Genomic DNA, 24980 nt, shown 5'->3' on the forward strand with positions numbered 1-24980 from the left:
CATTCAATAGGAATGGCTGGGCTCTGATACCCAGACTGTGCTGAGGCATCGTCTGTGATAAGCCCAGAAGGAGCGAGACCTACATCCCCAGGAGGTGACAGCAAGGCTATCAGTCACCTACATGCCTCTGAATAGGTTCCCTCTTGAGGGACCACCTGAGCCTTATTCTCCCATGGTTGCCACAACTTAGGAATCTCCTTTGTGGACTACGATGGAATACTGATTGATACGGTAAACACAATGAAGAATTACACATGTAATCATACTGCAAGTGTGATTCCAACATATTTGATTCTAACATCAATAAGATAGGTACAAACTATTCAAGCCTTATTCATTAAAAAATCTGAAACTGAAATAATTTCATCCATGAATTGTTTGCTTTTCCTACCGTAGGAAAAGAGTGATAAATTCAGTTTTGGGACCAATGATCCTTGAATCATCTCCAAGCAGATCAGAGTTCAGTGGGGTCCTCCTTTCGTAAATACTAGTATCAGTTACAAGTGTCATTTTTTAAAAAAGTGTCATTAAAAAATTAAATTCATGATTAAAAAAAAATGATGTGTATTATGCGCCACTGTGCTCTGCTAATGGGGCTCTTCAAGATGAATAATCCAGAACAAAAGTGTAAAGAAATATGTCTTCACCACCTCTTTATTTCTCTTTTACATGCTCATCTTCTTTTAGTTATCCCAATGCCCTCAAGCTTCTTTTTATTTTGTGCTGCTTTCCATTGCTAAGGATTTGCTAGAGCAACACCTGTCAATGAGACATTCTTCAAATGTTTCCCTCTTTCAGATTCAGATTCTACAATTCCATCTTACGTTTCATTCATTAACAGTTTTTGTTTTCCTTCTAAGAACCAGATGGGTATGTTGAAAACATAATGTCTATTAGGTAGACCCAAAAGAAAAGGGCTCTCCAGCTTATCTTCAAGAATGAATAGTTATCACAAGGGCACCTGGAAAGGCAGGGTATCATATACACTGGGGGCCAGCATTTCCAAGTCCAGGATGTATTATGTGCTCCATGGAGAACCAGACCCAGAGGTCAGATTTATTTAGGATACTATATGAGGCCAAGGATATTCCCTCCCTGGGTATAGCACCCATTCTCACTTTTTGTAAGAGAGGGTTTGTTCAGGTCACTTTGTCCAATGCCATTCGAAGTTTGGCGCTGAGTCACTGCAGACCTGAGTGTCCTACCACACGTCCAACCTGTCCACCGTGAACGTGACTTGGGCATCATTCCCTGGACCAACTGATGGCAGCTACGTTGCAGGGTTATTTTCTCACAACACTCACGGCATGAATCAAGGCTGCTGTGTACATAAAGAACCTCTTGGGGCTGCTTTCCCCAGAAGAAGGCAATTAGAATTTTATGGACTCTCCAGTACAAGTGTTAATGTTTGAGAAAACCTAACTATGTTACTCCCTGTGCTTAACTACATTTAACCATTGTTTCAGTGCCTGTAACTCAAAGAGCTATGCTTGCATTTGAGCCACGAGCTCTTTCGGGCCTCAAACCGTGCTACGTGTTTCTCTTTTGCTAAAGTCCAGACGTGGTCATCCACCATTGGCTACATGCCCCGGACTAATCACTGCACTTTTTTCTAACTGAAGTGAACTTTATCTTCTCATCTCGTCATGGACTTTAACTTCTGTTGCTAGTGCACGATCATGATTTCTTTTAATGACAACTTGGCTCTCAATTCAGGTTGCTGCGTGATTACTTAGGACATCAAATTCTTTGCAGATCCTATGTGGCTCAGCCCCACGAACAAGCAAGGGCGTAAGGCTACGTCTGCCAATAACGGGAGCCCAATAAAGTTAATTGTTTCTCCGTTAGGCACTTTGCTAGTGCCCTAAACACATGGAACCGATTATCTGGCACTGCAATGTTGTTAAATAAAATGTGCAAAAAAGAAAATACAATTATTGCTAAAGTAAAAACATACCGCAAGGGGTTATTAAAAAAAAGCAAGATGTTTTACATTTTGAGGATGTTTCACTGCTACATGTGTGTGCTGGGTGAAAAACGATTCAGTCCAAGACACTACAGGGCCAGTGTTAAACTTTTCTTTCTGCTCCACTGTCTTCCAGTCGCTTGAAATAAATGGAAGCAGACATTTTCCTTTTGAAGGAAATTTTTTTTTTTAAATTAAAGGCATATTTTGCAATGTTGGGATATAAACTACTCACTTAAAACATGCATCTTATGCAATAAGTAGGGTGGTTCTTTAAGAACACAGTTATGTCTATCAGCCCTCTGGGCAGGTCCAAAATTACTTTTGAACTCCATTGATTCACAAATGGGCATCACCACCTAAATGTGACTGCATTCTGGTATAGAAAATAAATTACTTGAGTAGCATGGGAAAAAATAACGATAATCCTCTTTTACTTATGCTTAAGCGAACCATGGGGACTTAATAAATACAATGTGTTTATAAGATAAACAGTCATAATCAGCTCCCATTTACCTTCAAGGTTTTCCCACTTCTCCATCCAACACTTTAAAATAGTATTATATTGCCTAATTGGAATGCAATTACATTTTCGTTGACAATTTTTAATTTTAAATTGTTTTTCCTGTATTGCAAATAGTTGTGATCACAGATTAGTTAGCCCAGGTCCACTAGAGATGATACCAGAATGTTTTGTGAGATTTGAATTTTGTATGGGTGACCAATATAATCAAGCTGCATGCATTTCAGTAAAACTCTGTGTTAACCCATTGGACATGACAAACCGATTAATACATTAGCCTAGAAAAACCCCAAGGGCAAAACAAAATTTAATTGGATTTTATTACATATGACTTTAATTAAAAAGTTTTGGTTTTTTTTAAATTTTTCTCTGAAGTGCCCCAAATCAAGCAAAATGTCGTTTAAGTAGATGTGAATAAATGGGTCTGGGCTCTGGCTGTTAACTGTCCTATCATAAAATGTAAATATGTTTTCTTTGCTTACAAAAGACTCACACACTGGGATGCAATGTCAATAAAATATTCAGTTTTGCTCTGTTGTTTTTTTTTTTACATTTTGTTATGAGTAACTAGAATGATCAAAATTGAGGGTGACTGGACTTTCCAGACCAGAACATATGTCATTCAGAATTGTCACTACTTTAGTGCAGAAGAGCTCCTGCAATCTAACACTTCCTAAATGTAACACTTTTATTACCTCTATACTTGGGTTAATCTGCCAGTCTTTAACATACTAAAAGAATGCTCAGGCAGGCAAAAACCTTAAAATGAATAAAAACAGGCCATTTCTTCCGATGGGCCGAATCGGGAGGTTAAATCTTCTAAATGCTGAAGACAGTCTTTAAGACTAAAGAGTCTTTGAGGTAGAACTACATCGGGTTCTGGCCACATTTAACTGGAGAAGCATTAAACCATCTTTTTTTTTTTTTTTATATTTTAGTGGAATTCGGCTGCCTCTTCGTTTTTACTCTCAGAGTCACGGATAGGTGATCACACCCTGATCACAATTTTAATAAGAGATAAGAGCTGCTTATTATTTTTTTTTTTTCTGGACCATTCTTTCTAGTTCTCAGGGAATATCTGATAAGAGAAGGTCAGGATTGGCAGGGTTACAAGGAAGCAAATGGCACATTCGAGAAACTGGATGGGCCTGGAGTGAATTTACGATGGAAGCACTGTCACCGCTTCCCGACTAAGGCTCAGAGCACGGACGAGAAGATCAAGTGTACAGCCTAGCTAGGACTTCAGATTGTTAAATCTAATATGCTTACAGCTGCACTGCATGATTTAAATGATATAAAATACAAGGCTGTAGCGTTTCCAAGAGGAAGTAATTTTGGGTAATGGCTTTAATTCCCCTTTACTAAAAATGCAGCTAGTTGCCAACAATTTAAAAGAGACTGTGTTACCACTGAGAGGCAACTCCATCAATTTCAATGAGCTGATGATTCACTATTGATAACCCTGATTTTTTCTGAGATTTTGATGGGTGGAGAAAAAAAGATGCCTTGGCTATTATTAACAAGCATTTGTACAAAATAGAAACAGTCACCGTGAAGCATAAAGCCAGAGGCTATTTGAAAGAGAATCTGGGAGATAATTATAGGATTCCATAAACGACATAACTAGGTTTTGGCAACTTTTTAGAAAAATTTGCAGACAGATATTGTATGTTTAGTAGGTTAACTAAATCATCCAAATTACTCTTTTTATTCGTGTTACAAGTAATGTAATATAACTACCCTATATTTTGTAGATTTGGCATAATCGACATGATTTAATACATTTATATTCACATGTATACCCAACTTTTCCACTTGTTTCAAGTGGATTAAAAAAAGTTAAATTTTAAAGTTTAACACACAGACATATATGAATACTACAACACTAAAGAAAGAAATATTTTCTCTTTTAAAAAAGTTAATCCTTTAGATTTGTTCTACATTAATGTTCTTTTTATCAAGTAAAAAAAAATGAATGAAGGTTTAACACTTATTTTCCGATGCTAGCTCCATGACTATCATATTTTTCACAGGGAAAATATGTATTTTACACTCAATCTTACTTGGGATACTAATACAGGAAGCAGCTATTTTGTTATTACGCTTATTTAATAAATTTAATGATTATAACTTCTGATTAGTACTAAATCATTCAGTGGGAGCTACGAGACCACCTTGATTAGTGGGACATCTCTGAAATCATGGCTTATAAAGATAGTAGCAGTTTTACTTATACACCAATCTACTAGTTATTCCTGTATTTTTATTTAGTTTTACAATATCCAGGTCGCCTTGATTTATTAAACCAAATAATAGACGCTAACAGGTTTAAATCACTACTCTGCAACTTCAGGAAAAGCATCACGTACTAGAGATATTTTATGTTGAGATTCGCACCTTGAGACATTCAATTTATGGCCAAAATGAACATATTGTCTCCAAAGTGCAAAACATTTTGTATACAACACATTTGTGTCTGTAACAGTGTTAAAGGCATTCAGCATGTAAATCATGCTTATTTTTTAAATGCTGTATCACGTTTGTGGGATCATGGCAGCATCTTCTGTAGAACTTGAAGGTTCTCTGGAACACATTTTCATAATCACAATGTCCTTTGGAGGAGCATATTATTAATTATAACAATAATAATGCTAAATGTTACCCTTAGCATTTATAGTGGATTTAACGGAAGCACATATGGAAATAATCTAAGAATAAATGAATGCATCAGAAGTTTTGTTTGTGAGTAGCAGAGAACCTCCAATAATGGTGTGATAACAAACAGAAGTGTATTTCTCTTACGGAAACAAAATCTAGAGGTAGGCAGATCAATTTATGCTCAACTATGGCTGCTTGTATTACTCACTTGTCGTCCAGCAAGATGGAGACAAGAATTGGGAGGCATACGTGGCTGTCACTTTTTAAGGACAATTTTTGACACTGCCATGCCATGCTTGCTTACACGCCCTTAATCAGAAATGAGCAACGTGACCACACACGACTGCAGGGAATCTGGAACTGTCTTCTTTATCTGGGCACTCAGTGCTTTCTGTTCTTCTAAGAACAAGCTCGTTATTTCATTGATTTATTTTTTGCATTCCACCTGTTGCTCTAAATCATGGCACATTTAGTTTACATTTAGATTCTGTATTTTTTATAAAACACCCAGACTCTGTCCTTTGGTTCTTCAAACTACAGTCACTATGGAATTTCCATGGACGTTTTAGCCGTCACCCACCTGTCACCCATGACCCAGAAAAGTACACGCCTTAGGCTAGAAGCAATGAATAATAGAAAAATTCTAACACCGTATCTTTCAAGTGTCAACCCCCATTAATTTCTGCCTTGTTTTAGACACTCTCCAGTGTCTTCTCTCTAATGTTTAATTATTTTTGTATTTTGTTCAGTATAGCTGTATCTGAAGGGAGCTGGTCTAACAGGAGTTTATCAGCAGTGGAAACGTTTTTCCTGATAGTTGCATGGCTGTTTTTTCCCTGTCACTCAGATTCAACATAAACGTTGTGCCTTTTGTAAGGCTTTTTCTGACCTTAAAGTAACTTTCAATCTTATAGAAAAGTAGCCTATTTTAAGACTACATTTTTACTTACTTGCTTACAAGGGCTGTCACCCTCTCTTCCTTCAGATCTCGGAAGCTCAGATGTCTGTGCATCGGTGAGACCTTCCCCAACTATGCTTATAAAGCACTCTGCTACCTTCCTACACACACACACACACACGCTCAGACACATCTAGAATGAAAATACTTTCCTATATGCCTGGGATAATCTCAGCTCACGCTTCTTGTCATGCCATAATGACTAATAACATTTCCTACTGCTGTCAGAATTTTCTAGGTTGGTCTGATAAATTACATGGCAGTGCTAAAAATCCCTACTATACTGCTTTATTTTTTTTCATATCACTGATTACCACTGGATATGTTAGAATTAAATATAGAAATATATTTAATATATTATATAAACGACATCTCTAAATTAAAATGTATGTCTGTCTCCCCATCCTGGAATGTAAAGTTAGGAGGGTAGGAACGTCTCTGTTTTGCTCACTGTTATATATACTGGTGGCCAGGACAGCCATTGGCACAAAGAAGATACTCGGCAGAGGTTTGTGGAAGGAATGAACGAATAAATCAATTTCTTGGTCTACCCCAACAAAACGAAGTTACATGAGGCTGAGACCTGATATTTATATTTCTCCAATGTATCCCCTCTTCCTGGTATACAGTAGGCCTTCAATACATTAATACATTAATCTTACAACATAAAGGTAAGGCTCTTGTTTCAAAATGGTTGACGAATAAAATGTGAGTGATGAGCTATGACGTCTGTAGAGGCAACCTGAGTTTCTTTCGCTACTGGGTACATCGCAAAGACTGAGTCTTATCCACAATCGGAAGTCCCATTTCCATTGTATGGACAGAAAGAAACAAGGCAGTTCCTAAACGGCCATGTGAAGCATCACTTTACTCAGTGTGACAGGCAGAACAATACTGCCTCCCGCCGCACCCCCTACACACACCAAAGATGTCTAGGTCCTAATCCTTGGAAGCCATGAATATGTTACCTAACATGGCAAAACGGACTTTGAAGGTGTGATTAAGTAAAAAAAAAAAAAATCTTGAGATAGAGAGATTGTGACCCGGCCTTGATATGAGTTAAGGCTGTGGGACCCAAGGCCACAATCAGAGCACGTTTGTAGTATGCAGTAACTAATTGCTGTATGCATGCGTCAATTATATAAGATTTGTAACAAAGAAAATAGAAGTATGCATGCGCTAGAGATATTCTGAAAGCCTAACGAACAAAGAAATTCACATTGCGCATGTGCTGGCAGAGAACAGATAAAAAGCAGGACAGGTGCATCATAGGCGTGCGCACCACCCTGTGGCAAAAGAATAAAGTGTTGTTAACCCCATGGTGTCTCCTGCTGAAGTCTGTCCGGCGGTATGGCAACTCCTCGTGCATTTTTTCGTTTGGGCCGCTCACCTTCTAGAACCCCACGTCAGCCCCCCTCGGCTGACAGAGATTATCCTGGATAATCTGGGTAGGATCCAGTATAATACAAGAGTACTTATCAACCAGAGAGGGAGCTTAGAGTCAGCAAGAGGTTTGAAGATGCTCTGCTGCTGGCTCTGAAGAAGGAACAAGGAGTCAGGAGCCAAAGAAACTACTCCAGTCAAGGCAGCAGAATTTCCCCTTCAGCCTCCAGAGGGAGCACAGCCTGCTGACACCTTGATTTTAGCCCAGTGAAACCCACTGAAGACATCTGACCTCTGGAACTGTAAGATAATAAATTGGTGTCATTTTAAGCTGCTACATTTGTAGTAATTTGTTACAGCTGCAACAGGAAACTAATACACTCTGCATTTGGCTTCTTTGGTATAATTCATTTCTGGTTGGAAAATTGTTCCTATTGATCAGTTGGGAAGTAGAGAGCTAGCTCAGCCTCTGGTCTGAATTTCATCCAGGCTCCAATCTACACAACAGGAGGTCTCCCAAAATTATGCTGCTTCATCTAGAGAGCAACTTTCAGGGTCCCGCTGGGGACAAAAGCAGCAGCCACCTGTTTCTCATTCCTGGAAGAGAGGAAGGCACTGGCCCATGTAGCTGTCCTCCAAGAACTCTAAGGCTTACTGCTTCACAGTCCAGTAATGTTCTGTGTTCACCAGATCTCGCCTTGCAACCAGCTTCTCCAGTGCTCGAAGAAACGAGCTTCAATTCAACTGCAGGTTTTGCTTTTGCATCTAAGTGACACCACATGTTTGTTCTTTAAGAAAGTTTTCAATGTTTAGAATCTCTGACCACACTCTTTATCATTTATTTTTACTATCCCTATTTTAATAGTTAAATGGTCATTTCAGTGGGATTCAGGGAAAAAAATGAGGCCAATACACGGGCTCAATCTGTCGCCCTGATTTAAAAAGTTCTGTTTTATACTGTTCATTTTCTACATATTTGATTGCTTTTTTGCTTTATTCACCCCCATGTGTCTCTACTTGTGAAGTCCTGGGAGATTACACAGGGTTTTTTGTTTGTTTGTTTGTTTGTTCGCTGCAGTGATCTAAGATTCTGGGGGCAGTGCCCTCATGACCTGTCAGCCAGAAGTCTACGATTAAGAACAGGTGCGGCCAACCCCCGGCTTGGCCGACCAGCTCTGGCCGCATCAAACGAAAAGCAGGAGTAAGTTTTCTGTGGGATCTCGCCCTTCCTCTCAATCCTCTTGTGCAGGAGAACTTTCCAAAATATCGGCAAGGAATTGGATTTGTGGCTGACCCCTGGTCCCACACCCTGCCATGGCCCCCACAAACTCTTCAGTTTTGAGATAGGAGATTCTGATGTTGTTCTACTGGTGTCGTATCTTTCATGTAATTCGATTTAATCAGCCGCCTTGCATTCAGTGAATTACGGGTTCACTGATCTATTCTTTATTATTTTTCTATGATCAAGTAGTTCTTTGAAATTGCTGTACATGAATGGTGGCATTTCCTTATTTCTATATCAGACGTGGATGTTCCCTCAATTCTCTCCCTCAATTCTCTCTCCCTAGGGAGAGAATTCATTGCAATTCTAGGTGGGTGAGTTAAAGATGGAGTTTAAACATTTATGCCCAAATCACCACCTTACAGAGAGGTTCAGATACATTAACGTGACCAGTAAGTTCATGATCTCTGTCCTTTTTTATAATAAGTTAGCTTAGATGTCAGTTTGTCAACTATAACTTCATTTTATAGTTTAATCCTGAATTACAGGGGAGGGTATAGGGGACTCAGTGTCTGTCTGCATGATGCTCTTGTGAGTTCTGAGATATTTTAATGATTGAAGGAAGTCTAGTCTAGTAGACAAAATATGGTTTCTCACGCTTAAGGCAACAGACGATCAGTGACTGGATTTTGCTGTCTGCACCAGAGTCTCAGCTCCAAAGTGTGCCAAAAATGACAAAGGATAACCCTGGAGGAGACTGAAGTTCAGAAATGTTATATTTCTTGGAAAAGGAGATATATACAAGTAGTTTCACAATGCTGTCAACAGAGAGGGAGGCTCAAGTTTCTAAGCTGAATTATAGGAAAGAGAATTGATTCAGAGAGGAGGAGGCGTGGGTACCAGGCCTTATGGATAGCAATGGGCAGCAGGAAGAAGAGCTAGAAAATCTCACCAGTTTATCAGTCACACAACCCTTTGTTCATAACGTCAATAAACTAAAACTAAAACTGTGAAACCACCAGCCTTATGGAAAGCATCGTTGCAAATTTTATGACTCTGGTGTTACTTAATTAAAGTTTATTAACTGGCTGGGCTCAGATATGTTTACACAAAATATGCTTTGGCTACTTGAAGCCTAGGCCAGTAACGTTCATCTTAATCTGGCTGACCTTTATTATAAAAACTCAAAAATTCCATCGTATCAATTTTTTGAAATGTATGGAGCGCACTATAAACAATCACTTCTCATGAGATAAAGCAGAGACTCCCCAGTGGACAGCCAGCCAACTGTTCCCAATTGTCTTACTCTTTTAAATAAAGGATTCCCAGCAAACATTCGGAAGAAATCATATGCCTTCCAGGGATAGGCAGCTGGGAACAGGGAAGAGATTAATACAGAGAAAGCTGTGGACCATCCCGGTCCTATTCTTCAGTTCCTTGATTGAAGGCATTAAGTTTTATTTTATTAACTTCTTTCTTGCCCTTCAAAAGTTGAGGGTGCTCACACCAGGGCTCGTGTGGAACTGCCCCGGGGAACCTCAGTGCAAAGGTTTGAAATCACAGCTGGCTGTGATTAGAAGGATTGCGAGAGATCAGTGCTTGATTAACTTTCAGCTGCTATTGGTTTGCCTCAGTTCCTGCAGGAGAATTAATCCGTAGGTTCGGGTAAATTTTGGATCTTAATGGATACCAGATACATTGAGCCCACCCAGACCACCAAGATTTAGCAATCCCTTTCCTCACGTTTAAATTGTACAAATGAATTCATTCCTCCTTACGCAGTGGCCAAAATAACTCTCCCTCACTGCTTTTCTCCCACGGTATTCACTTGAGTATGCCTCCTATTCTAGGAAAGTAAGAGGTTCTTTAAGGTAAGGTCCAAGTCTTAGTTTTTGTATTTTCGGAAGCAAGCATTTAATTCCTTTCACTCAAAAGAGTTTGTTGGATGCATAATGATGCGATCTGCTCTCTTTCTCTTGATTTGTGTTCAGGGCACATGAATTTATTCCAGCTCTATAATCAATAGCCTCCACTCTCCCCTTCTATTATTGTGCAATAGGGATTAACCCTTCTCCTCATATGAATCGATGCCATCCTGGCTAAAAATTCTTGAATTAGAGCTGTATACTTATTATCATAAATCATCATTACCCTGATAACACTGACAGGTATTAGGTCATTAAAATTTTTAACAAGAACCTATGTTTGGGGCTCTCTACCACCTTTACTGATCAATTTCATAGCATGGGGAGGTTCTTCATTTAACCCCCGCGCCCCTTGCTAACTGAATATTCCATTCTTGTGAACTGAGGAACTCACTCAAAAGAGAAAACCTGGCACCAAAGTAACCCACACGTATTTGTTTAAACTTCAGGAGACTTCTGTTTTTCTGAGAGATTATTATGATAGCATTGACCTGTGAGACCCACCCTGTTAAGATCAGAGACACATAAATAAAAATAAAGTATTAATCAACATAAATAAATCAAACAGAAATTTTCCTAACGAGCGTGTAACTCATTTCCTTTTGTAGAGTCTAATTGCAGGAAGTAGCAAGAAAAAAGCGGAGAGAACCCAAAGCTCATTGTAATCCTCCTGTACGTCTCTGGAATTTTAATTTAACTCAATGAAAGAGGGACATTTTCTGTTTGTGACTTCTGGAATTGCTATGATCAGCTTGCTTTCAGATTCATATGTTCAGTTTATTCTCTTCTGATATATATTTTATATATACAAATATATATATTTTTTGGCCCTATATTAACATAAATTTGCAGAGCTAAGTATGTCTTAGGAAACCAGATGACAGTTGCATGCTGTAAGCACCATCCTGGATGCCCGAGCTTCCCCACCACCATCACACACATGTATGTATCTGCGTATCTCTACCACACTTATTTCCCTCTCTCAGAAGCCTTGTTTCAGGTAAACTGACCTAATCATTTTTCTCTATTAATGTGGTCTCTAGTCCACATTCTGCCCTTGCTTCAATCAACTCTCCCACCTTCCATGCCACACCCTTTGCAACTACATCCTAAGCCAACCCCCAGCTCCAGCTTATAAGCCATCGATCCACAGATTTTTCTTGGTTTTCCCAAGGTTTATTATCTCTTCTTCACTTATACCTTTTGTCTGAATCACACATTCAGCACTTAGTCCGTGGATTCTTGGTGATTATTTCTTAATTCTGTGAAATTATCTCATCTCTGGAACTTGATGGTAATCTCTCAAGGTAGGAGAAGGTATACTTTTTTTTTTTTTTTAAAAAGAAGTCGCATCTTGTTCATACAAGTAGCATTTTTACAAATATTTGCAAATTATGATGCTTGCAGAGCTAGCAGAAGAAATAGTGTAAGTCATTTAAATTTTCTTTGATTCAGAATAATAACTTGCAAAATTTCACGTTTAGGGAAAAAAATACCATTTGTTCATATCTACAAATAATGCTGCATGGAGTTCTGGAAATGGGAGGACAGATGACAAGTAGAGATGACTAGCTTCCTCCTAGGTTACAAGCGCCATGAAAATGGAAACCGTGACTGTCCTGGTTACTACTGTATTCCAGCATGTAGTCCATAATACATCATTAGTGGCCAATAAATAACTCTGAATGAATCCAATGAATAAACAAGTAAAATAATCTAGATAAAACACAAGTGTAAAAGGCAATGTTCTTTTCCTGTCTTTATTATGATTACTTATGATGGATAAAGAAACCATGACAGCAATAATGGAATGCTTACCAATATTCTGATACAGGCACTCATCTAGATAAATGGCCAGGGGTAACTTAAACTTGCTTTTTTCAAGAAAGTGAGTGTGTTAATATATTTTAAATACCCTGAAAATTAGAAAAACATGCAAAATTTATATTTGGGTATCAGCACCTTTGCAGCTTAGCATGGCTGGCATTTCACTTTTGCTAAAGGAATCAGGATTTTGAACATGTTGGAAAATTCATGGTATTTCCAAGGTAGGTAACTCCATGTTATGAACTCAAGCAGCTGAAGTTGATCACTACAGTTAGCAAGTGAAATTCTCTCTAGGCTGAGCAGCGCTTTTCCTGTTTTATCTGGTCTCTGTCCCGGTCTGTTGTCTTTAACAAATTGAGTGAATCACTGACAGTGCATGAAAGACGAAAGCCTGGAAGTGACTGAGTATACAAGAAGCTAAGAATTCAAGGGACAGAATAAATGGGACAATGTATGACTCTTTCTGGACTCTGCTAGAGTGACTGAGACCCTTAGCGCAGACGTTCCTGCTCCAGTACTTACACCTCGGACCCAGGCTTGGCTGATTTCAGGAACATGACCTCTATTTCTCTCTCTCTTCAAAATTCCGATCCTTTAGTGCAGCTGATTTCAGCTGGCGATTGGCAGAACACACTTAACTCATTCTCACCAAAGCATGGGCATCTGGGTTGTGCTTTCTAGAAGACACAGTTGTTGTTGTTTTTTTTTTTTTTTTTAAGTTTTGTTAACTCAAATATATATCTCTATATTGGAACTTCTTCAAGATTCTCAAAAGAGATTAAAAGCAAAACAACAGGTTCCTTCTAGAAATATGTTATAACAGTCTGATTTTTTTTTTTCAAGAGGTAGTTGCTCAGAATTGCTTAGGGAGGTGTCATTCACAAAATGTCTTCTCTACTTTAATTCCTCAGTCTTCTCCATAGGCGTTGCCTTTTCTACACCTGCTCCCAGTCTGTGCATTCTGAAACCAGCAAGCTAAACATTATCCCAGTAGTCCAAATATGCATTGTCCTGGTCTCATTAAGATGGGGGGTGATGTGAAGGAGGAGGCTTCAAGAACAGTAATGATAACTCAAGCTTTGTGTCTGTGTGTTGAGGGACTGCAGTGTCTGTGAGTGAGTCTGGGGCAAAGGAAGGATAGTCAGGACAGAGAGACAGGGAAATAAATACCTAACGGGTCATTACTATGTTGGGAACTTCCAGAATACAGGTTGCCCACAATTCTCCTGTGGTTATGCTTCACCATTAGTCATTAAATTAATAAGCTATGACATACTTAATATAAATAATATAAACCACAGCCTTCTAGAAAAGTAGTCAGGGTTTTGGAAATCTATCATATGTGTCACACCAGAAGTCAAGACATAAGGACAAAGTAGTTACCCAGCATGTAAGATTGTCAGACACAGATAATTCAGTTTAAAGAAAAGATACTTTAAAAAGAAATAACACTAAAATGAAGATACTCTCAAAAGTCAGGAAATGATGTTGGGATCCAAGCTTCCAGTTTGGAGAAGCGCAAAAGACGTACAAATAAAAGCCTGTGTTGCCTTATAACTCTAAAAGTAAATTAAATAAGCCTTTATTAAATAAGCCACTTTTGAGAAAAGATGACATTCATCATTAATTTTCCAAGGAACTACAATCTGCTAACAAGATTATCTAAGAGCGACCTGTGGGATTACTTCAGCCCAACGGGAAGTTGTCGGCATTTGAGATGACAAAGGCACTTTTTGTCTTGCTGGAAGTGCTGTATTTACGTTCACTGTGGTTTTGGCCTCACAACTCCCATCCTGCTTATTTCTCCAGGTATGAGAAGTCCTGCTCTTCATTTCCTTGTTCCTCATTAGACACCTTAAGGGTCACTGGCAAGCAGTGGTCTTCAGACAGGAATAAGGGTCTGGCATGAATGTGTCATGGAGTGTGAACAACTTTCTCCTCCCCGAGGATCCGGCAAATCAAGGTCGAGGTCTGTTGCCAAAGACTCTGGCTCAGTTGGAGGCAGCGCCTGGAGGGAAGGGGGTTATCTTTGCACTGGAGGGTGTCCTTGCTGTATCTTCCCTGCTGTTAAGCGACAGTTTTCAGAGGCTCCTGACCCAGGAGCTTTCATCAGCCTTAAAGCCGCTCTTAATAACAAGCTCAGGGAATCCAGGGAGCTGTTCGCTGACGTCTGGAACTCTGACAAGCATCTTCTCATAGGTCTGCCCGGTAGGGTCCACCAACGCTTCATGGGGCGTGTCTCCTCCCCTGCACCAGTCCTGGAGGTAAAACCAAACATCGCCTTTCGGAATGAAACCCCCGCAAATAAAAACAAATTAACCCACCGCGCCACCAGCCAGCCCCGGAGGTATATTTGAGCTCAGTGCTTACTTTAATGTTCTGTTTTACAGCTTTTTGTGCTGAATTCTTGGGCAGCCACCATCCTCAGAGTGGGGGCACTGGGATTCCACGTCTTCATTCATCATAATGGAGCGTTTCTGCCCGTAAGAGCCCAGCACACGGGCTCCCCTCTCAGCTTGCAGTCCTGCTCAGTGCAACAAACAGGCTACAGAATGTGTTTACCTTACATGTCAGATACTGTTAGCCTTGAACCTGGGGGGCCTCTCGTGCGAACTACTCAGCGAGTCCAGTGCCGTCCGTCTCAGGTTTCCCTTCTGTGATGGAAATGATATCAGATCTTCGAGCACAGTGATAGTGGTTTTGACTGAACTGCTTGCAGATTGTGGCTGGAGATTTAAATGATGGTTGAGCTTCGATTGAAGGAGACCATGTCCTGAATTAAGTGTTTCCTTTAAGGATTTTTGTGTCAAGATTAAGGGAGCAGAGTGCTGGGGAGGTGTTCTGATGAACTCCTGTGCTTAATTTCTGGGGATTCACCAATTCTGGGGATCCTGTTTCTACAGTTATTTCTCCTTATCCTCCAGCGTGTGTATTTCCAGCCCATCCTTTTAGCCCCGTGAATGTGGCCACACAGCTCTTCTGGAATCGGATTATTTTCTGATGCTTTTTGTTTCCAGTTATTCAAATAACGTCTCATTTTTCTAGAAGCTTTGCCTCATACCAGGTCAACATCCGAAAGTTCATCTTTCCATGTTCTCTAATTATTTCAAGGGTGCTACTTTCCTCTCATGGATCAGACTGTGCTGACAACATTCAGTTTGGAAATTTCTCACTGCAAGTTAAGTTGGAGAGAAGGAGAATCTCTAAGTCTTGTAGGTGCTTATCTGGTAAAAATTTTACGAGTAACTAAGGATCCCAGAGTAAAAGGATTTTCCTGTTTGTATCAGACAGCTTTCTGAATATAATGTGAGCCCAGAGTTGCACGTGAGCATCAGTGTTAAAGGGTTCCAAAGGTCAAGTTCTTCTAGATTGTGAAGACTGGTGCAGGGACACTGTTTTTGATTCCTCCAGTCCAGTGGCTCTCAGCGAGGGTGACTTTGCCCCCAGGGGACACTTAATTTGGTTGACACGACTGGAGAGAAGTGTTACCAATGACATCTAGCGGGTAGCAGCCAGGGATACTGCTAAGCACCCCATGATGTAGTAGAACCTCCTCCCCTGTCAAAGAATCATCTAGCCCCAAACATACGGAGTGCCAAGACTAAGAAACTCTGCTCTGGTCTATACCAATACCTAGGTCAGTGCTTTAATAATACTAAAGTATAATGAGTAATAAATAATAAGTAAATTATAGCAAATAAATAATAGATGCCTGAGGAATAAAGACACGAGTGAATTAAGAGTTCTGAGCTAGAATCAGTGCTCCGTTCTGCTCACAAGTGCTCCTTTATTAATTTTCTTATTCGATGCTAGATCTTGCCCGTCTGCCTGTACTTATGTAACGGATTTCTTCCTGCCGTCCCTGACTTCCTGGGACGGGTCTGCTCCAAACTGGCTCTGCTTGATTTCGCCCAGGGCCCATGCCTGCTTAACCTTCATCCTCCACCTTGACAGCTTGCAGAGCCAGAAGACCCCAGGAGCGGGAGCCATGGAAGATCTGGCATCAGGAGTAGCATGAGCCGCCACCACTATTCTAAACATTAACATCACTTGATGGATTTCGGCAACTTTCCCATTTTATGCCAGGCCCTGTTGATACAAGTGCTGTAGCTGGAATGAAGTTAAACTCAATATATTCTTTCCTCTAGTTATAACTGGCAATAATTTTGCAAGTTCCCAGCTACCGTGGAATCCATTTGGGGCAGGCAAAGAAAGCAAACAAGCTCCAAATACGAAATGTAATTGTGGTCGCCACATGTGAAACAGGTTAGCTACCAACTTTTCTTGTTAGCCTTACTCTGGTTAACAGACCCTCGCTTTTGCTTAAACCAAGGATATTTCACTAATAGGAACGGGAGACAACCATCTGGGCATTTTCTTTAAAGAAAAATGGCTTTTCCTGGTAACATTCAGATTACAGAGACAGAATGATGCTTAAAATACGTTGCTAGAGGGTGTATCAACGTTTTCAGTTTATCAGAGATGTGGAAATCTATTCTATCTGGAAATGTGACCAGACACAGTTAATTAGTGCATGCATACTATAGGCTGATAGTATTTTTTTTTTTTTTTGTCAATAAACTCTTCAGGAATATCGGCACATATACATTTAAGTCCAAGTTGATAACACCAATAGTTTCCTTTGGATACAAATCATGTTAGAGAACTCTTAAATTTCAGATATGGGCAGACACATATATGCTATTTAAAATTCTTTTTCTTAAATCTAGCTACAGATCTTGACAGTGAATCTCTTTTTTTTTTTTTAACATTTGCAAATCTCAAACTTCCAAATTTATCCCTTTCCACCCCCTTTCCCCAGTAACCATAAGATTGTTTAGTAAGTCTGTGAGTCTGTTTCTTTTGTAGATGAGTTCTTCAGTGTACTCTTTTCTTTTTCTTTTCTTTTCTTTTCTTTCTTCTTTTTTTTTTTTTTTTTAAGATTCCTATAGTGAATCTCTTGATGATAGATGTGCAGCTAGTTTGTGCCCGAACTCATGGAGGTAATTATATTGGTTTCTGGTCTGGATTGCTCCAGGTCCTCTTATGCCCCTCAGGCTGTCCATGGCTTGCTGCGGCGATACTGCGTAAGAGAACTGAGTAGGAGACATGTGGCTACAAGGCAAGATCTCCCAAGTCCTCCTTAACAATATATATCAGGGTTCTTTGGTTATTTTCAGGGCAGTTGCTACATCAGGAGTCCCTCCATGTGGGATTGGATGATGATGAATGACAATTCCATACCAATGGTAGAGCACCAAAAGGTTTGGAAATATTTTGACAGTCTCCTTCTGGCGCAGAAAATAAACTTGTTCCACGCATCAGCCATTTAACCATCTCAATGACCCTGTAAGATATTCAGTGATGTCTTCATTTTTATAGTCAAGGGCATCGAGGCACAGAGAGGTTGAGTAACTCCCACGACCACACAGATAGGAAAAGAGACTTCACTTAATATTAGAAAGAGCTGAATAAAACCTTAAGTTCGTTAAGATAATAGAAGAATCTTAAAAGGCCATCAGACAGTTGGAACACATCTGACATTATGAGATATTCCTAAATCTTTAGCAGTAAATGTCGTTTTCTATTTTCACCAGCATCAAGTTACCACCAGTTTAAAATTCTGTGCCCGTCCCTCGTGTTACCCTTGCAGTTAACCAACTTCATGGAAGTCTAACTTATCTCTAGCACTTGTGGTTCTCAGGCTAACAAAAGCAAATCATGTACTCTTTCAAGCTCTTCTCATGGTAGATTATTTCTCTCAAAATCATGTGCCAATAACTGAGCCAGGCCCTATAGCATCTCATTTAATTTTAGATTTGTCAGTATAAACACTTCATTGTATCATTAGATGGAATTCCTTGGCCACTTTAAAAACAAGTATTTAAATGCAACGTCATGAGGAAAATGTTTCCATGGATAGAGAAGACACGCTGGAAAAAAAAAATAAGGAAAACCTGAGGTACTTACAGCTACTGCAAGTTTCTTAATCATGCTTAATTCATCTCACAAGTAAGCTGTATTTGTACAAGCGAAAGCACACATTTTATTTAAGTAGACCAATTTGCAAAGAGCCCCCGTACGTGCATCTGTAACCTACTATAAACACGAAGACACAGAGTCTTTTTATACTTATTGTTTTTATACATTTTTATTTCATATCAAGGATTTCTACTGACGTCAATAGCAGTCTCAGAATTGGAATGAGTAGTAAAGATTTAACAGGCGGTCGCTGAGAGGATTTTAGCTCATTGGCTGAAAAAAAAAATTTTGCATAAGTGGTCTAACCAGTGACTGCTAATTTAAGAAATTTCATCCATTTCCATTTTTACGAGTGGAATAAACAACATCAATAATCAGAGTAATTGAACAAGGCTTATGGTTTTGGATACTTGGATGTTTTCGTTGGGTAGAAGTGTATAATAAATTACTTTCTATTCCAACCCAATACAGCGTATTTCCATTTCCAAATAGTCTTTACTAGAATTTCCACAATTATGTAAGGAAACAAAGGATTATGATGCACATAAAATTCAGTTATGAATTCACATTTTTTTCCTGACACTGTAAGATTAGCCTCCATTCACAAGGGATTTTTAGGGTGATGAAATTACTCTGTATGATACTATAGTGGTGGCTACATGTCATTATGCATTTGTCAAAGCCCATAGAATATAGAACATCAAGGGTGAACCCTAATGTAAACTATGGACTTTGGTTGATAATAATGTGTCCATGTTGGTTCATTAATTGTACCAAGTATGCCACACTGATGAGGGATGTTGAGAGTGGGGGAGTATATATGTGTGAGTGGGGAGGGCTATGTGGGCACTCTGTTTATTCTGCCCAATTCTCCTGTAAACCTGAAACTGCTCCAAAAAAAAATGAAGTCTATAAATAAATAAATAAATAAATTAATTAATTAAAAATAGAGGTTGGGGAGTGTCTAGCTCAGTGGTAGAGTGCTGACTTAGCATGCAAGAGGTCTTGGGTTTGATCCCCAGTACCTCCTTAAAAAATAATAATAATAAAATAAAATAGTAAACCTAAATTACCTACCCTCCAGAAAAAATTTAAAAAAATAAAATATATCACAGTCTTGCCTTGAAGAAAAAGGAAAATTAGTCTCCACTCAAACATTCGTCCCATTTTAAAACTAGCGTCCATCCCGGTCTAGTTGGCCAACATTTTTTCAGAAAGTTTCTCAGAGATGGTCAGATGTTCAAAGGATCCACAAGTTGTGTTGCACTTAGGAAATCCTGCATCACATGTAGGATTTGTATTTTCATCATGGGGAGGGAACTGTAACTTGTTAATTAATAATATCAATAGTTTAAAAATAGTCTTTTCCAGGTATTCAGTCTCTGGTAGGAAGATACTAGATTTTACACTTCCTCCCCCAGCTTCTTCCTATTGTGTCTGGGTGCAGACGCTGGGGCAGGAGACCACCTTACTGATCTACGGATATCAGAGAAAGGGCCTCGGTTAAGACGCAGCAGAAGAAAACCTAAAACTGTCTTATGACATTCTGAAGGGGCGGAGGGGTAGCCTGTGGAATAGTTCATCTAACTTATTTGAAAACCCTGCCTCGTTTCTGATAAGGAAAGCAATCGAATGTTTTACATACTCTTAACAATAAATGCAGAGCATTTTTGAGTCTTCAGGTAGGAAGCCAGCATTGGTTAGAACCCAGAGCTTTTCAGTTATTTTGATAATACACAGAAGTGTTTATGCATATGGGAGGTGTGGGGGATAAAGTAAAATAAATGTTGTTTTTTTTTTTTTAACTTCTAACTCCTCTTGTCACTGGCTCTTCGAGAAATGACTGTGAATTTATGCTTCTAGAAGCAGATAATAATAATTTATTACATCCACACCATCTGTTATCTTGTGAGGAGAAGAAAAATAAATGGCTTTGAAACTGACAAGGGTCTTGGGGTAGCAGAGGGATCAGTTTCCTTAGATGGAATCCCTAGTATGCGGTGCCGCTTAAGAGGAAAACTGCATTTCTCTTTTTCACTTTGTATGAAAACCAATATTTTCCCTGGAGCCCGGTGATCGGTTGAGGCAGCCAATCTCCCAAGCCTGCGTTTCCAAACTTCCCCCCATTTTACCCCGTAACGCTGTCCCCTTGCTCCCAATGAATCGCACATCCGTTGTTTTACCACCCAGCTTATTTGATCTCCGTGGAAGATGAATGGCTTTGACTAAAAAAATTAAACAATGGCAGAACTAAAGTGCAGCCCAGAGTAAACCTTACTGCCCTGAAGAATTTCCTTTCTTTTTTCCCGTTCCTGAGATCAGGTCTAGGGTTCTTTGCTATCCATTCATATTTGCTGGATTTTTTTTTTTAATTACTGGTGTTTCTTTGTAGAAATTTGAAATTTGGTCATTTGTCCTTCAGAGTTTTCTTTTCAGTAGGAAACAGTGCCACGTGTGGACGCTCCACCAGAAACAGAGTGTGAAGACCTGGGGTCGTGCCTTGATTCTGCCACGTAACTATTTGATCCTCGCTCCCAGATCTGTCATGTCAGGGTCTTAGTTTTCTCACTCATGAAGTGGAAGCGAGAGTTGCCTTGCTTTGACATTTCAGGGAGTTGGAAAGATAGAAAAATCTAATGTGTAGAGAAGCAACTTGTAAATGGACTAAATATGAAAGAAATGAGACTGATAAACCTTACAGCAAACTTCACCTATTAAATACATGGGAGTCAAAAACAAGCTGGGAACTAGTATCCAAGTCTGTTCTAGTGTTTTATAGAAAATTAAATAATAGGTGAAGAGATACTTGAACAACAATTCTAGCTCACATACAGCAAGATACAACTTGAGTGAAGACCAAACCCTCGTTACAGGCACAAGTATTTTGCCACCAGTTGACATCATCCTCAAAGTACAATCATCAAATTACTGCATTGCTCAACAATGAATGAAGCTTCTGGAAAGCAGGTGTGGGTTCTCCACTTCTGGCTCGCAGAGAATAGAGGCTGAATTATATTCGGGTTGGACGCCAGGATATACAGCAGCGAGCACTTCTCAGGGATGAGGGTTGACGGGTCTTTATATGGTGGTAGGGGACTTGGAGAGGGTGCCTCAGATCCCACAGTGGGCACCGTAGGGTAATGCTGAGTTGACCTGAATGACTCTCCTACATGCAGCCCAGCAATGAGCTGGCTCACCAGGGAAGACTGCAAGGCTGCTAAGATGCAAATTCCCCAGACCCGTGGAGCCCTAGAACATGACGTTTCTCAGGCTAGCATACCTGAAAATGCACACTTGAGCTCTTCCAAATCGATCAGCTGACCCTTGTGCCTTTCCATAACCTCCAGACATATGTCAGGAGGAGGGGATTTCATGTCCATACTCAACCTAACCACCCATGGTGAGTCTGGATGCCTCCAGTCTAGACAATCATCAGCTCATGGGATCGGGAAGGTCTAGAGGACCATCGTTCACCCGACTTGCTCAGTGCCTGTAAATTTCCCTTTTAGCTTCACTTTGTGTTGGGAATATTTGCTCTTTTTGCCTGACAGGGGAACAACAAGCAAGGTAAACGCCACGCACCCTGCTGCACAGCCTTCAGGAAGCAGCAAGAGGGTCTGACCCACCCCAAGAGGGAAAGAAATGCCCTCATGAGTGTCAGTGGATCACCTGGACTAGCACAGATGGGGCTCATTTATGCACATGGGTCACTGAAACACCAGACCAACCTGGTGAGTGTGGGCTACCCCCAGGGACGTGTGGCAGCAGCCTGACTGTACGCATATGAGTGGTTTCCAGGTGGTCAATGTCATGTTCGAATACTGCTGAAGACTTGGAGAGATGAAGACACTGTGAAAAAGAAACCCAGGCAATGAGACCACTGGGAAATTTCAAGTGAAACAGCTTACTCCTCCCTGGGCTAGGATGGGAGGGGACAGGACTGGCAAGCCTGTTGCCCCTTTGGAAGGGAGACACAGGGAGGAAGAACCCTAGAAAGTGGTCCAACCCTCCACATGCAGTGGGAAGACAGGAGGAGCAAAGGCAGAGAAGACTGGTAAGCGTCCTCTGGAGGCGCCCCTGTAAAGAGGTATGTGCCTATGAGTCTTAGAAGGGACTGACAAAGAGGAAAATGCAGGGAGGGTATAGCTCAGTGGCAGAGCGCATGCTTAGCATGCACGAGGGCCTGTGTTCAATCTCCAGTACCTCCATGTAAATAAATAGATCAATACCTAATTACCGCCCCCCTCCAAAAAAATTTAAAAAAAAGAAAAAAAAAGAGGAAATTAAAGACTTAAAAAAAAAAACCCAACAACTCTTGGGCAAATGTGGGAACCACTGATACTTTGGAAGATTAAAGGGAAAAGGACAACAAAGAGAGAGAAAACAGAAGACAGGCTCATCTACAAACTATGTAAGTTTTTAGGAGATTGGGATCAAGAGTATCTTGAGGGATGTTTCTGGAAGAAAAGGATTAATCACTAGATGCCTGAGAATCTGACCCGTGATTAAATCCTGGCCACGCTGACTCAGATTTCCAAGGTGAAGGAGCCAAGATGACTATGTTCCAGATGAAACTCTTCTAATTCCTTGTGAAGGCTGTTCATCAAGTAACACGTGGCAGATCTGGATGAGATGCAGCTGCACTGCAGAGTGGGCACTGGTTAGGTACTGCCCAGCCTGAGGGAGCTCTGTGACTCAGAAGGTTTGAAATGGAAGGGGCCTGAAGCTACGGCTACCCTGAACAAATGTCCCAACATACGTGTTCTCAGGGTGGGGTGACTGAGACAGTGGATGTTGGGCCTGGGGAAGCCGGCCACTTTGTGCTGTCACCATGCATGCTGTATTGTTGCTTGTCTCTATCTCTTCTTAAAACTAAATAAACTTGGCACTGAGTAAAGTAAATTGTGTCTCGTAAGTCTGATTGTCAACTTGAACTCCAAACGACTGAGCAGGTCTAACGAGGGGAATTCGTCGGGAGAAGATATAGCATGCACGAGGTCCTGGATTCAATCCCCCGTACCTCCATTAAAAATAAATAAATAAACCTAATTACTACCCCCCTGTTTGAATTAAAAAAATAATAAAAAAGGGGAATAGTGACATTAAAAGGAAAAAAAAAAAAAAACTCTCCTGCAAACTTCCAGAATCAGGTCAGGGGAGATGCAGAAACAGAACAATAATGACAATATCCTGGCTGTGTTATCCTAGAGTTTGAATAGTTCAGATGGGTGCACAGGTGGAAAGGCCAGAGAAAGATGGAATATGGGCTTAGCACGAGTGAATAGTTCAAAGGTTCTGGGTGGGATGGAGAACATTTAGCATGTAAATTCCCAGCAATAATTTTAAATGATTTAGGTCTGTATATCCTACAGAGGGAAAAGGAAGTGAGAAGAGTTGCCAACACGAAAATGTCCCACCTAAATATTGGTGACACGGTATATGTTTTCCCTAGTATTTTGCTAGGACCCCAAAGAATCTATTTGAACAGAAAAATAATAGACTTTCATGACTTACTTAAACACCTGTGGTTTGGTGGTTTTGGGGTTGGATAAAACATCACTTTCCATACAAGTAATTTAGGTTAAAAGGAATTTAAATAGCTGAGGGCTGCACACTGGGCTCCGCTGCTTTGGAGTTCACTTGCTAGTTGCTCATTTTTAGTATATCTCCTGTGGATACTCTTCTCTAAGTCCCATTTTGAAAGCAGTCTACGCTGACTGTATTTTTAAAGAAAATAAAGCATGGTAGTGATTCAGGAGGTTCTTAGGCAAATGTCATTAGTAAGACTTATAAAGCCAAGGACACGCAACGTAGTAGGCAAAATCCGACATTTCAATATTGACAAGAACATGGACCGCTTGCCAAGAAGGTATGAAAATAATGTAGACAGAATCAGGCAGAAGGCAGAACAGTAGCATTCAATCAAACAATTAAATAACTTGAGTGGATTCAAATTTGGAAAAAAAGTGAAGTAGGTTAGTGTTTTCACTTTAATTCTCAGACTTTGTGGCATAAGATTAACTCATCTAGAGGAGAGGCACTTGGACTCTATATCTCCATGATGCTGTAATAATTAAGGTTTAAGTTTTTAGGGAGTGCAAGGTAACTGATTACCTTGTACATCAAAAATCTCCCACCAGGAAGTAGCTTCAGACTAGTAAGAAGAATCACCAAGATTCCTGAAATGACATCCTTATTTCTATAAGTGACCACTTTTAATTCTGAAAATTTTGAATTAGAGACACAGAATGCAAAGTTAATAAACCCATGATACCAATTCATGTCTTGGACTAACCTGCGCTGGTATTCACAGGTTGTGTAATGCATAAAGGCAATTTAATATTAAGATAATTTAATAGGTTAGTCTTGCAACTTAAAATAAATAATTGAGTAGCTGACTTTAGAACTGGGATTTTTTAAAAAATGGATTCATTTTCTTTCTCTAGTATGTCCATAAGCTAGAACACATGCAAACTTTTATTTATGGAAGTAATTTTTCATTCAGTGGCCCAAATGGAAGGCAGTTACAAGGACTG

The sequence above is a fragment of the Camelus bactrianus genome, chromosome 16, assembly GCF_048773025.1.
Source record: "Camelus bactrianus isolate YW-2024 breed Bactrian camel chromosome 16, ASM4877302v1, whole genome shotgun sequence".
Lineage (NCBI taxonomy): Eukaryota > Metazoa > Chordata > Mammalia > Artiodactyla > Camelidae > Camelus > Camelus bactrianus.